We start from the raw sequence: 13,770 nt of genomic DNA on the forward strand, positions 1-13,770 counted from the left end.
GGGACGAGAGGAAAAGAAAGCCTGAGATGGATCCCAGATATATCCAAGAGAAAGTTGTCATAAGGTCAAGAGAAGACAATTTGGAATTTGATCTGTAATCATAAGGTAGCTAACATTTTTGAGTCCTCGTTATGTTTCACATAATGTTCTCTTTTACATGTATTAACTCAATTCATCCTCCTTTTGAAGTTGATGCTATTATCACGTTTTTCCAAAAGAGGAAAATAGGAATTTTATAAATTATATAAATTACCCAAGTTCACATAGTTTATAAATGTAGGACCTGACATTTGAACCAGACAGTCTCTCTCCAGAGCTCATGTTTGCAGAAACTACGTCATCCTATCATGTTGAATACCACTGAGAAATCACATAAGACAGGACTAAAGAGGTGCTTTGGCTTTAGTGTCCATTGCAGTGACTTTCTAGCCTTGAAGAAGTATAGCTCCCTTGTACACAGACTTATGCACAAAAAATAACCAAGCAACTAAAATGTGTACATATCTGTCTTGAGACATGTGAGAGAATAAAGAGAAATGAAATATATGGTTCCTACATTCAAAGAGCTAATAACTTGAGTTGAACTCCCCATTCATGACATGCAAGGTCTAGAGAAACTATTACAGTTAGCTCATCCCACCTCCTGCCCCACAAAAATGTTTATTTTTGCCCTCACAGCACTATCTTACCCAATTCAGAAATAAATACATTTTTACTATTTTTTCAGGTCCTATGTGCATAAGGAGAGGTTGATTACGCTAATCAACACTACTGAGCTTCAAGATTAAAATCATTTAAAATCTAGGAATACCGCAGACAACTAAATTGGGTCAATTTGGCATGTTTGTGTGTGTGTTGCACGCATGTGCCCATGCACATTCTGGGAAATTGGAGCTCTCCACATAGGACAGTGGAGAAAAAGAAAAGACTTTCACTATTTTAAAATGACTCTCCCCTCTTGATGAAAGAGTTCCTTTGTTCCTCTCTATTCACCTTGCTATAGTTTCCTGAGATTGTTTTCAATTTTCCTGTCCCTTTGTTTTTATTTCTCTCACACCCTTTCTTCCCTGGTTGTTCTTTCATGAAAACCTGAAGCACACAAAAGGCTTACGTTACCACAGGGAAGAATGGCAGGAATTCACTTGCTGCTCAATGAAAGGCTAATACAGAAGCAAGCACCTTCACAGAGTGTTTCTATTCTGTTCCAGCCTTCGGGCAAATTCATCTTGCTTGCTCTTTTGATTTTTTTGCATATGGATTCCAGGGCCGTTTTGTATCGTTATCCACTGTATTCCTCACAGAAGAAAAGTGAGGGCACATAGATGTGCAATTACACTAGTTGAACAACACAGCAGAATGTAGTCAGTGAACAAAACATATTCTTCATTGGAGGCTTGGTCTTTCACCAAGCAGAGTGCCCTAATTTGCCCCAATGTTCTGTGTTCAGAGTTCATCACCCAGTGATCAGCAGACCGTGCGGGTTAGGTGGGGGGAACTCCAGCTGAGCTGAATGGAGGAAGAGCCAGTTCAAAGAACTTTACCTCTAAAGCAAACTCCTCATTAAGAAACAGGAAATGCAATATTGACAAAGGGAATGGTGGAAGTACAGAAAAGAAAGAACATTCATAAAAATAGCACACATTTACTCTCCACACCAATATTTAATCCATCATGAACTCATTTCTTTCCCTCATTCTGATTCAGCATTCCTTTTAAAAGCTTTTTCCTGTGCTGGTCAATGAAAGCAGCAGTGATTACCTAAATAGCAGGTCACAACGCCTCAGATAGAAAACAAGATGATTCTTCTGGTGGTAACCCTGGGAAACTTGGGGACACATCCCTTAGTGTTTGTTAAGAGGGGACAATAAGATTCCTTTTCAGACCCAGTTTCTCCTACCATCATATTCAATCTTTATGTGAAGTATTCATTCTTCTGTAAATGAACTAAATATAAAATTAAAGTGTCAATAAAAATCGCACCTGCATCAAGTGGGACTTGACTATACAAATTTCTTTAACTATTCCTCATTTATTAAATAGTCTGGAACCACTCCATTGGAGCAAAGCCCTAGAGTCTAATGAATTATCATGATAACAAGAACAAGATGTAGGATCTTGATTTTAGCCTCCAGAAACATTCTCAGTAAAGCTTCTTACAAGGAATCCATATATGTAAGGATATTTTCTCAATCTCAAATGTATAAATTAGCCCCAAATTTCGGGCTAAATAGGCTTTTCCTTGAGATGAAGAATTGACACATTTTGGTGACTTATATCTGGCAATTTCCCAAGCAGGTATCCTACTCCATGTGAATTAGTGGCTGCAGGGTCTCAGTTATTGTTGTGGTTGGTTGTTGTTTTCCATCACATCCGTAATACTTAAATTTAGGACCTGGAATTATTGACCTGGAATTCCAGAGCCACAATGACTTTTGTAGCTACTTATGCTGAGGTCAGTGGATGAGGGAACAAAGAAGCTGTCCAACTGTTGCCTTTGGTGGGGATACTACCCTGTTTCCCAGAAAATAAGACCTAGCCAGACCTAATGCGTCTAATCAGCTCTAATGCGTCTTTTGGAGCAAACATTAATATAAGACTCATCTTATTTTACTATAAGACCAGGTATAATATAACATTATAATATAATATAATATAATATAATATAATATAATATAATATAATATAATATAATACCAGGTCTTATATTAATTTTTGCTCCAAAAGATGCATTAAAGTTGATTGTACGGCTCGGTCTTATTTTCAGGGAAACACAGTATAAAGGGCTTCTGCCTCTACTTTGTACATGTTCTCTACTGCCTGGGGCAGGCTCTACTGTAACTGTATTCACCTTGGTCTTATATTCTCGTATTGTTCTTGGTTCTTTCATAAAATTGTGTTGTTCCTGAAAATTTTTCTGCCTTGTTTTATTCAGTAGCCCCAGCAATGAACAGTACCTGTCACATAATAGGCACTTAATGAATGCTTATTAAAAATCAAGCCTAAATTTACAGAACCACTAAATCAACCATGAAAGATCTTAATCCAGTGCCCATTTGACTAAAGAGGAAATGTAGTGACTTGCCCAATAAACACATTTCTGGAGTAGCAGACGCAGGACCAGAGCTCAGATCACCTGAACACCTCCTGCTTCCCCACATAGTCTCTCTCAATCCCCAGGGGCTACCTCTCATACTGCATTTAATGTAGAGTCAGAGTGTGCGTGAGCTGGGCTGTGGTATGAAGTAGATTAAACACTGGCATGACTATTCAGAAAGATGGATTGGTAGTGGTTGTCTGAACTGCCAACATTCGGAGAGTCCAGTCCCAGTGTTGGGTAATGATGGTTACAGTGTGAGGGTACGAGTGTGTTGGTGAGTGTGCCAGGAGGAATTGAGGTTCAAGTGCCACATACGAAAGTTAGTAAGTAAGTTTCACGCTTGCTGAGCTCCCGCTTTGTGCAAGTCATGATAGCAGATTGTCAGTGTAAGGATGGCATTTACAAATAAATGAGGGGCTTACCTAGAATCAAATACTAACCAAGCTGGAAAGCTGTTGTGACTTCATAAAAGGGTCACTGGACTCTGAAAAGAGATGTGTCATTCACAGATCTGGGTTTAAGAAAACCACAGCTAGCAGCCGAGCAACACTGGGCATGTCATTTAACCTCTGAGCTTCAGTGTTCTTATTTGCAGGAGGTATTAAGGAGAATGTTTTCAACAGTCAAGGATATAACTCGACTAGAGATAGTTTAAGTAATAATTTATTGTCTCATAGAACCACAAGTGAGGAAGCAGATAATTCTAGAGTTGGTGAACTCAGTCACTTGATGTGAACACAGAGCCCTCCACCTTTCAGTTCTGCCATCTACAGGGTGTTAGAAGTGTCTCCACAGTAGTCACAAGGTGACTGCTGTGCCAGCTCTAAAAATTCAATCTTCACACAACAGTGTCCCAGACCAAAAAATGAGGAGGACATGGTCTACATTTCTTTTTTAGTTTTGCATTATTTGGAAAGGAAAATATTTCCTCAAAGTCTCCCTTTGGTCTGCTTTGCTGGAACTATGTCCCATTACCCGACACCCTTAGATCTACGCATTCTGAAGAGAAAGGGGTCCAATGTGACTGATTTATATGAGCAGGATTATTCCCTGGGGCTCAGGCCACCAATGCCACACACCTGAATGAGAGTGGGACTCTGATAGGAAGGAGGAAGGAATTAGTGCTAATTAGGAAACCAAGTGCCTGCTACATAAACATAATCCATAAATATTTTGTGAGGCTTGAGGTAATGGGAGTGAAAGTGCACGTTGTAAACCATAAATCACTGTACAGGTTAAAGTTATTGTATCTGTCATAATTACTTATGCTAACAGCAAGCATTGTCACCTGGGGCATTTCACCTCATTTATTCACTGTGAGAAACTTGATAATAACACATTATTCAGGAAAGGGGAAAATATCAACTTTTCTCCAATTTTCTGAACTTGGGTGAATGTAACTCTTAACTACTAAAATTAAAATATCTATGCACTTTCTGCAAAGGAATGAATGTTTCATATTATAATTCAAGACGGTGGTTGATATGAAGCCTGAGATTCAAGAAGGAGGGACACAACGTGGGTAGAAACCATCTGGGGTGGCTGCCTCACTTCCCACATTGCTCTTCTCTGGAAACATCTCCAGAGACCCCCCCGTCTATACCATGTGGCCTTACACCACTGGTGAGAATGGACTGGCCCAGAGGAGGGCACTAGACTGCACCTGCCTCAATAATTTTTCTCTTTGCATTTGAAATACAGAATGGAGAGACACACACCTGGGAATTGCTGAAGCACAATACCTTGCCAGCAGGATTCTGGTGGAAGACCCCGGCACTGCTGTGCGCCTCTTGAACCCATGGGATACTCTGGTACCTTGCCTAGGAGGATAGTAATTTTGAAGCAAATAAGATATTTACCCTTTCTTCTTGGTGTTCCCTCATACTCTTTCCCCTTGATCTGTCATCCCTGGCCGCTGACCTGCTACTACTGACATTTAGTTAGCTGGTTTTTCCCTACCTTCTGAGTTTCAAAATCTTTGGTTCTGAGGAGGAAAGATAGTTTTTTTCTTCTTCTAATGATTGTTCCTATCATTATGCAAATGTGATCTTACATGCGCAAATTTAAAAGAAAATTCCACCCTTTACTTGTATCATCTTCTAAACACTGCCACATTTCTTTACATCCCAGTAAAACTCCTCAACAGGATTGTCTGTACTTACTGCTTTACTTCCTCCTCCTCTTGATTCTCTTGTAAACTTACTCTAAGCAGGTTTTTGCTCTCCTCACTATGCTCAAAGTGGGCTTCTTCAGATCATACGTGACCACATGACCACAACGTGGCTAAATTTAATTTCAGTCTTCAGATCTCTTTAGGAGGGTCAAGCAGCATATGGCACTTGAAATAGTATTTTCACTAGGTTCCAGGACACCATTTCTAATGTCCTCTTCTTGCTTTACTGTTCCATTCTTTCCTGTCTCCTTTCCTGTTTCTGCTCTCTTTTCCTACCTCCAATTTCTGGGTGGTCCAGGGCTAGACCTTGGACCTACTTTCTATGCATGTTCATTCCCTGGGTCATCTCGGGAAGTGATGGCACATCCTGACTTCCCTCATAGTCCCATGTAGTCATGGCTCATTTCAGACCCCGTCTCTTCTCTATCCATGCCTACACCCCACGTGACTGTATCTAGTTGCTTACTGTTCCCTAGCACCCAATACAAGTCTATTATGATGCCTTTCAAATGTTCCATGTGTAGTTGCCTATTCCACACCTCCAGGTGAACGTCTAACTGATATCTCGGATCTAACATGTTCTCTGGCAAACTCTTCCACAAAACTGCTCTTCTTACAGTAGTCCCTATCTCCACAAATGACACATTAACTCTACCAGTTGCTCATATCAGTCTTGATACATCTCTTTCTTTCACGTCCATATCCAGTTATCTAAAGTGAAATAGTATTGGCTTTACTTTCATGAACAATAGACTCTGATGATTTCTCATCATATTCATCACTATCACCCAACTCCTGGCCAATATCCTTTCTTACGTGAATTACTGCAAGAGATTCTCTTTATTTCTGCCTTAGGTCTCTTACAGCCGTAGCCCGAAAGTATCCTATACAATTTGTCAGTTTATGTTACTCCCTCAGAGCAAAAAATAGAATCCTTAGAATGATCTGCAAGGCCCTAGTGGCTGTGGCCCTTTCCTCTGCTTTCCTGTCCTCAGCTCCTACCCTTCCCCTCATTCATTCTGCTCAGTTATGCTGGCCTCTTGGCATTTACTCAAATACGCCAAGCATTCTCCTGTCTCAGGGACTTTCCACTGTTTATATCTTCTACTTAGAACATTTCCCCCAGATATTGGCATAATCTACTCCATCACTTCCTTCTGATCTCACTCAAATATCCTCTATCACATAGGCCTTTCTTTCCAACCTTTGAAACTCTCACACACCAGGGCCGCAGTTAAAGTGTGTGGGGCCCTGAGTAGCTATTTTTGATAGGTACCCTGCTCACATACATGACTTGACTCACCCAAAATTGGCACGTCAGCGCCATTTGAACAGCTTGATCTCATGAAATTCCATGAAAAAAGTACTTTCCTAACCAGTGGCAATAATCTGTTTTCCAGGTCACCCTCCTAGAACCAGAACCTGAATATGAGGCTCTAAGATGACCCTATAAATACAACTCCCAGATCTCCTCAGGACATTTGCTCCACCCTATGCAAGCGACAGATGGTCAGAGAACCCCAAAGAGGAGAAATGGGGACAAAGTCTAGTTTCAAACTTGAAACACTGTAATGAGATATTACTACCAGCACCATCTTGTTCCCACAGGACACTAAAAGAATTTTAAGGAAGGCACTCTAAAATATAGGATTTCCTAAGATTCCAAGCCCGAGCCAGGCACTTCACTTGCCCAATTCTAAAAGTGGTTCTCTCTCTCTCTCTCTCTCTCTCTCTCTCTCTCTCTCTCTCTCTTTCTCTCTCTCTCTCTCTCTCTCTCATAAACACACCCACACAACACACATATACTCAATCCCAAGGATGTCTTTAGTTGTGCTGTCATGGCTGCCTCACTGTCCTGAATCAATTCAAAACGTTTACCTTTCATGGTCATTTTGACTTTGGGGAAGAGCCAGCAGTCACATGGTGCCAGATCTGGTGAATAAGGTGGGTGAGGACACACCGTAATGTTTTTATTTGACAGAAATTGCCATATCAGAAGCAATGTGTGACATGGAGTGTTGTCATGATGGGGGATTAACTAAAGACACTCACAAAAGAGGACCTCCAGAACTGCTTCAGAAAGTGACAATAATGATGGGATAAGTGTGTTTGAAACAAAAGGGAGTATTTTGAGGGTGGGGGGTTAATGGCAATAAGTCTATTACTGTAATAAATTTATTTTATTTAAGCATTCACTGTATTTTTTTGATCACTCCTCAGATAGATAGATAGATAGATAGATAGATAGATAGATAGATAGATAGATAGATAGATAGATAGATATAGGTATATCTATTTAATTATTTATTTTGGATCTTATCATACCAAGTAACTTTGGTCAGGAGCCTTGTCTGTTTTATTCATTACTATAATATCAATGCACAGCAGTGCCTGACATATAGTAAATGTTCAATGAATATTTGTGGAATGTATAAATTAATGATTGAATACTGTCTACAATATGTCTCTACAGATATACATTCTCAGTATGGAAAAAGATTTTACTGCATTTTCCCTGCTTTTATTGTTTACAAACACTGCCATATCTCAGATCCCCTTTTGAGTTTGAAGTTTACTGTTAACATGTGAGTTGTATATTTTTAGATGTGGAAGAAGTGGCTTTCAGCTCAGAAGCAGACTTTTTTGTTACAGTGACCAGGAAATATCATTACCGGCACAGAAAGAGGCAGGGCATCATGCAATAAAATGGGAACACAATTCAGAATGAGCTATTTGATTTGAATATCTTGGAAATGAGAACTTCAACGATAACTCTGGTCACTGAATGGAACAAACCTTGTAAAATATATTTGGCATATTGAATTGAGTTTTAAAACTAGCAATAAAAAGGCAATATTTTCTTGTGTGGACCATTTTAGTTGATTTCCTGGGATCTCATATTACACTGACATTTTTATTTGAGGAGCAGGTTATGGCACACTGTATGAGGACATTCTGCTTCTCAATGTACTTACTCTCCTTTCTCCAAGTGAGATAACCCTCCCAGTAACAAACAAAATAGGACAACTGGCCTATCCATACTCCATCATCACAACCCACACAGATGAATAATACCTCAGTGGGCTCACTTGTAGAAAAGAAGAAAACCTGTGTACCTACTAGACAGGGGACTGAAGAGGGGGGCCACACTGTCAACTTGGTCCAATGGGGGAGCTCAGATCACTGGTGTTCTCTCAATTCCATGAGTCACACTTTCTTCCAAAGGGAGGAAAAAGAGAAGGACTGGGTCACAGGATCCCACATAGCACAACCCCAGAGAGAGTTTTTCACCTTGTTTTCTACAGGATAGAATCCCCAAGAAAACAGGCAGTAGTTTCTTCGATTCTTTCCCAAAAGTGCAGAAGTGTTTGTGAAAGTTTCTACTTTCTACTGTATAATCTGGCACAATTTGGGCAAAGAGAATAGCTTTTCCTGCCATTAATTACATTCAGCCTTGACCTGCCTGCCCTATTCGGGGTGACAAAGTACAGTGGGCACTGCCCTGTAGCTGACCTGCTGCTTCTCTCCCTGGAGAAAGTCACCATTAGCCAAAGCAGTATTTCTATACCTGACTTGTTGCAGCCAATTGTGGCCAAGCCTTTGGGTAGCACACATATTTTCTTACTTTATTCTATTTTTCCTCTGATTTAAAGCAAACAAAAGAAAAAGAAAAAGAAAAAACACAGGATCCAGGAAATATAAAAATATACAAACATCAAAATTGTAGTTGATGCTTTTTCCCCTGAACCTGAGACATACCAGCCATTCACCAGTATATTAAAAGTGTCTTCCATGATAAAATAATCTGCAGGTTGTTAATAGGTGCTAAATAAGGACATGATGAATTATTTAAAAAGTTACGCAAAGAAAGTTCAGATAAGTGGAAGACACTAGGATTCAGCAGATTTCTTCAGCATAAGACTTTATAGAACCTCAGATATGTCCAGGAGCAGTGTCTCCAAAAGATAGCGCTAGTTGGAGGCATTTCTCTACCAACTTGAACACTAGACACGACAATTTCTAAGAGCCTCTTGCAGTTCCTATAATATTCTTTGGTCAGTGCAGTTGTAGAGAACAACTCAGACAAATTCTCCATCAATTAGCATAGCGTCTAATTTAATAGCAACTTAGAACTTTCTATCTCCTGTCATTGTAAAAATTAACATTAGAGACTTTCAGTTAGGAAGCATATAATTAAACAGATAAGGAAACAAAGAGAATAACCAAATATGGTTTGAAAAGCAATTTTAAAATGTTCTTTTTGATTAGAATTATCTCCCTCTGCAAGTTTCAAAATCTCAAAGTAGGAGCAGTTGATGTTACAGTCCCATTTTTATGATCCTTTTTTTGACTTTGTCAAAATTTACAGAATTGAGGAGATACCAGCAAATATTAACTGAGCATCCTGTAAACTAGGCTGATAAAAAGCAGGTAAAACCAGAATGGCAAAGATAACACAGTGGTAGAGAAGTGAACAGGAAAGAACTTTTACTTTCTCCACACAAGATATAACAGAGGTTGCCTGTTGCCTCATAATAACCCTATGTTTGTCTTAATGAAACATAATAAGTTTAACAGAGAATTCTGCTAGAAGCAGCAGTTAAAATTCAAAGGAGAAAAAACTGGGGTTAAAGGGACTGATACAAAGAAAACATTTGTTTTCATAGCTCAAAATATGCAGATGAGCATATGAACACATCTTTCTAAATTGTAAAATCTTTTATTTGTTAAATTTTATTTCTTATTATACTAACAAACGAATGCTTGTTAAATAGCCTCTAGACCGATGTTAATATGAGTGTTATAAGTATGTCATTTTAATAATATTACCCAAGTGAGATAGATGGCAAGTGCATCACTTTTGGGAAGAAATCAAGTCTGAAAATATACATGATAATCCACAACACCATTAAAAGAAAAATATTTAAAGGCTTCTAACAATTCATGAACTTGAATGAATGAAATAATTCATGAGTTTGTAGTAAATTTTTTAACCTAAGAATATTTTTATCTTATTTTTCATGTTGTAGGCCCCCTGGAATTTGGTAAAAAAAATGTATATGAATTTCTTCTTTTTTTTTAGATTAGTTAATTATAATTGAGATCTGGTTAGTTTCAAAATAATGTCCACCAAAAAACAAAACAAAACGAAAAAAAAAAAAAAACTTTTAGAACTAATAAATGAATTCAGTAAAGTTGCAGAATATAAAATCAATATACAAAAATCAGTTGAGTATTATGCACTAACAACAAAGCATCAGAAAATGAAATTAAGAAAACAATCCCATTTACAATTACATCAAAAAGAATAAAATACTTAGGAATACATTTAACTAAGGAGGTAAAAGATCTGTACACTGAAATCTGTAAAAAGTCAAAGAAAGAAATTGAAAAAGGTACAAATAAATGGAATGATATTTTGTGCTCATGAATTGAAGGAATTATAAAATGTCCATAATGCCCAAAACAATCTACAGATTCAGTGCAATCCCTATCAAAATTCCAGTGACATTTTTCACAGAAATTAAAAAAAAAATCCGAAAATATATCAAATCACAAAAGACCTTGAATAAACAAATTTGAGAAAGAACAACAAAGCTGGAAGTGTTACATTTCCTGATTTCAAATTGTATTATAAAGGTATAATAATCAACCAGTATCGTATTGACATAAAAAGACAAACCAATGGAACAGAATACAAAGCCCAGGAATTAAAACATGTATATATGGTTAATTAGTTTTCAAGATAGGGGCCAATAACAAACAATGGGAAATGATAAACTCTTCAATAAATGACACTGGGAAAATTGGACAGCCCAATGCAAAATAATGAAACTGGACCACCATCTTAAATCACACATAAACATTAACTCAGAATGGCTTAAAGACTTGAACATAAAACCTAACACCATGAAACTCCTAGAAGAAAACAAACGAGTAAGCTCTTTGACATGGGTGTTGGCAATGATTTTTCTTTTTTTTTTTGGATTTGACACTAAAAAAAAAAAAAGTAACAAAAACAAAAATAAATAAATTGGAATACATTAAATAAAAAGATTCTGCACATCAAAGGAAACCATCAACAAAATGAAAAGGCAACCTATAGGAAATTTTGTAAATTATACATCTGATAAGGGGTTACTATCCAAAATAAAGGACTCATACAACTCAATAGAAAAACAAATAAAAAACAAGCAACAGGGGGACAACCAAGATGGTGCAGTAGGTAAATGTTGTGTTTACCTTCATTCACAACCACATCAGAATTACAACAAATCTAAAAAAACAGCCATTATTGAGAATCACCTAAAATCAAGCTGAACTGAAGCCTTACAACTAAGGACGTGCAGAAGAAGCCACCTCCAGACTGGTAGGAAGGTCAGAGACATGGAACGAGCTAGTCCCACACCTGAGTGTGACCATTAAAGACTGGGAAGCCTATTTCATCTTTGGGGGTTCCCCCATCCCATAAAGGAGTGAGAGACACCAGTACCACCCCAGCCCAGGGATCCAGTGACAGGGAGACAAGTCCCCGTAATTTCTGACTGTGAAAACAGAGATTGTGACTGAGTGAGACTGAGTGCGGCTGCACTCTCAGGTGCTCCTGTTAAAGTGTCTGCACATGGAGAGAGCGGGACGTCCGGCTTGCGAGTGTGAGACTGTGTTTTGTGTCCAATGAAAGAGCTATTTAAAAATGGGTGATGTTGAGAAAGGCAAGAAGATTTTTGTGCAGAAGTGTGCCCAGTGTCATACTGTGGAAAAGGGAAGCAAGCACAAGACTAGGCCAAATCTCCATGGTCTGTTTGGGCAAAAGACTGATCAGGCCCCTGGATTTTGTTACACGAATGCCAACAAGAACAAAGGTATCACCTGAGGAGATGACACCTTGATGGAGTATTTGGAGAATCCCAAGAAGTACATCCCTGGAACAAAAATGATCTTCACTGGCATTAAGAAGACTGCAGAAAGGGCAGACTTGATAGAGTATCTCAAAAAGGCTACTAAGGAGTAATAGTTGGCCACTGCCTTATTTATTACAATACAGAAATGTCTCATGACATTTTTTATGTGTATCATATTTAAATTGATCTCATATAGCAGAATTCAGATCATGAATAGCTGATATTACATTTCTTTTGGGCAGTCCTAATTGAAATAAGATTGGCTTGTGGTTAAATGGATATGATCAGCTTTTTGAACGTGATGGTAATTTTGGGTCAGCCAGTCCTATTATTGTTTTCCCCCTTCTAAAGCTATCATTGGATGTGATGAGTCATGTTCAACTTTTCACAGAGATGGTAAATGCCATTTTCAAATCTATAGTTTTGGAATGGAGTTTTATATTTAGATTTGTATAACTGGTTATATTAATATGTTAAATACTGAGGAAGTCCCTTCACTGATTTGTACACCAGCCAGACTCAATTCTGTTTCAAGTGTTCATTAGCCTGTTAAAAGGCAAGGGCTGAAGATAAGGTGGTAGTGCCAATTTAATTAAATTCCCGTGTATCTAAACCGTTGTCTTTTATGTAACGGAAGGCATTTTAGTTTGGTTTATATATAATACAAATAAAAATATATTTAACACTTAAAAAATAAGTGTCTGCACATGTACTTACCCACCAGTGGAATCACTTACTCTGAGCTCCAGTGCTGGGGCAGCAGCTGGAGAGGCAGCAGGAACGTATGGGAAGGAACTGAGTTGTCTGGCTTGGGACAGGGTTGGAGAGGTGGCTTTCTCCTGTACAGGGGAGCTGGAAGAGGCAATTGTTTCTTTGTTGAGCCCTCCCCCTTCCCAGCCTGGGAAAAGAGGCAGCCACCATTTCTGAGTCTCTGCCCTTCGTTCGCCCCACCCTGACAATTTGAGACCTAGCGCCGCCCAAATTTTGGGCACACCCAGGCTGCTTTTATTGGCTTTTTAATGCAGACCGCTTACCTTGGCTCAAGGTGCACTTTCTTAGGGTCTCTCAAAGGTTCATAGAACCCAGACAAGCAGCATCGGGCTTAGCATATCTCGCTGAGCAGACTTAAGCGGGCACTAGTGGCAGCCAGTCTTGGTTCCCGGTTTGGTCTCTCAAGGTGCTTCTAAGCATAGCATGGGTGGCAGCCATCTGTGGATTTCTTTCTGGCTCCCGCTGGGTGCCCCAGATGGGGTACAGGCTGTGGCTAAAGAAGACCTACAGTGGATCCCCTCCAAGGTGGTCCTATGGCTGGCGCCCCAAATGGCCAGCTTCAAAATGAGTTGGAGCATCACCTAGTTGTCTCCAAGTACGACACACCCAAGGGGCGGATTGGGCAGGCACCAGAGTCCTGCGGAGGCAGATCCTGTTCTGTATGATTAGCCCCTGCACAACAACTCTTCCACTGTAGTCAAGGCCAGTCCTCACAACCAATGAGCCATGGAGCCCAAGGGTCAGTCCCTCACACTTATGTACAATTATCAACCAAGGCTCAACTACAAGAGAAGGACACACACAGCCCACACAAGGGACATACCTGG

At 39.2% G+C, this 13,770-nt stretch overlaps 1 pseudogene across 1 annotated transcript; it reads left to right on the plus strand.

The window, feature by feature from the left end:
• Positions 1–11,955: 11,955 nt before the first annotated feature.
• Positions 11,956–12,282, plus strand: LOC308505671 (cytochrome c-like; annotated as a pseudogene). The gene has a single exon. The product of its transcript is annotated as a cytochrome c-like (transcript).
• The last annotated feature ends 1,488 nt before the right edge of the window (positions 12,283–13,770 follow it).

Source organism: Rhinolophus hipposideros (genome assembly GCF_964194185.1).
Source record: "Rhinolophus hipposideros genome assembly, chromosome: 12".
Classification (NCBI taxonomy): domain Eukaryota; kingdom Metazoa; phylum Chordata; class Mammalia; order Chiroptera; family Rhinolophidae; genus Rhinolophus; species Rhinolophus hipposideros.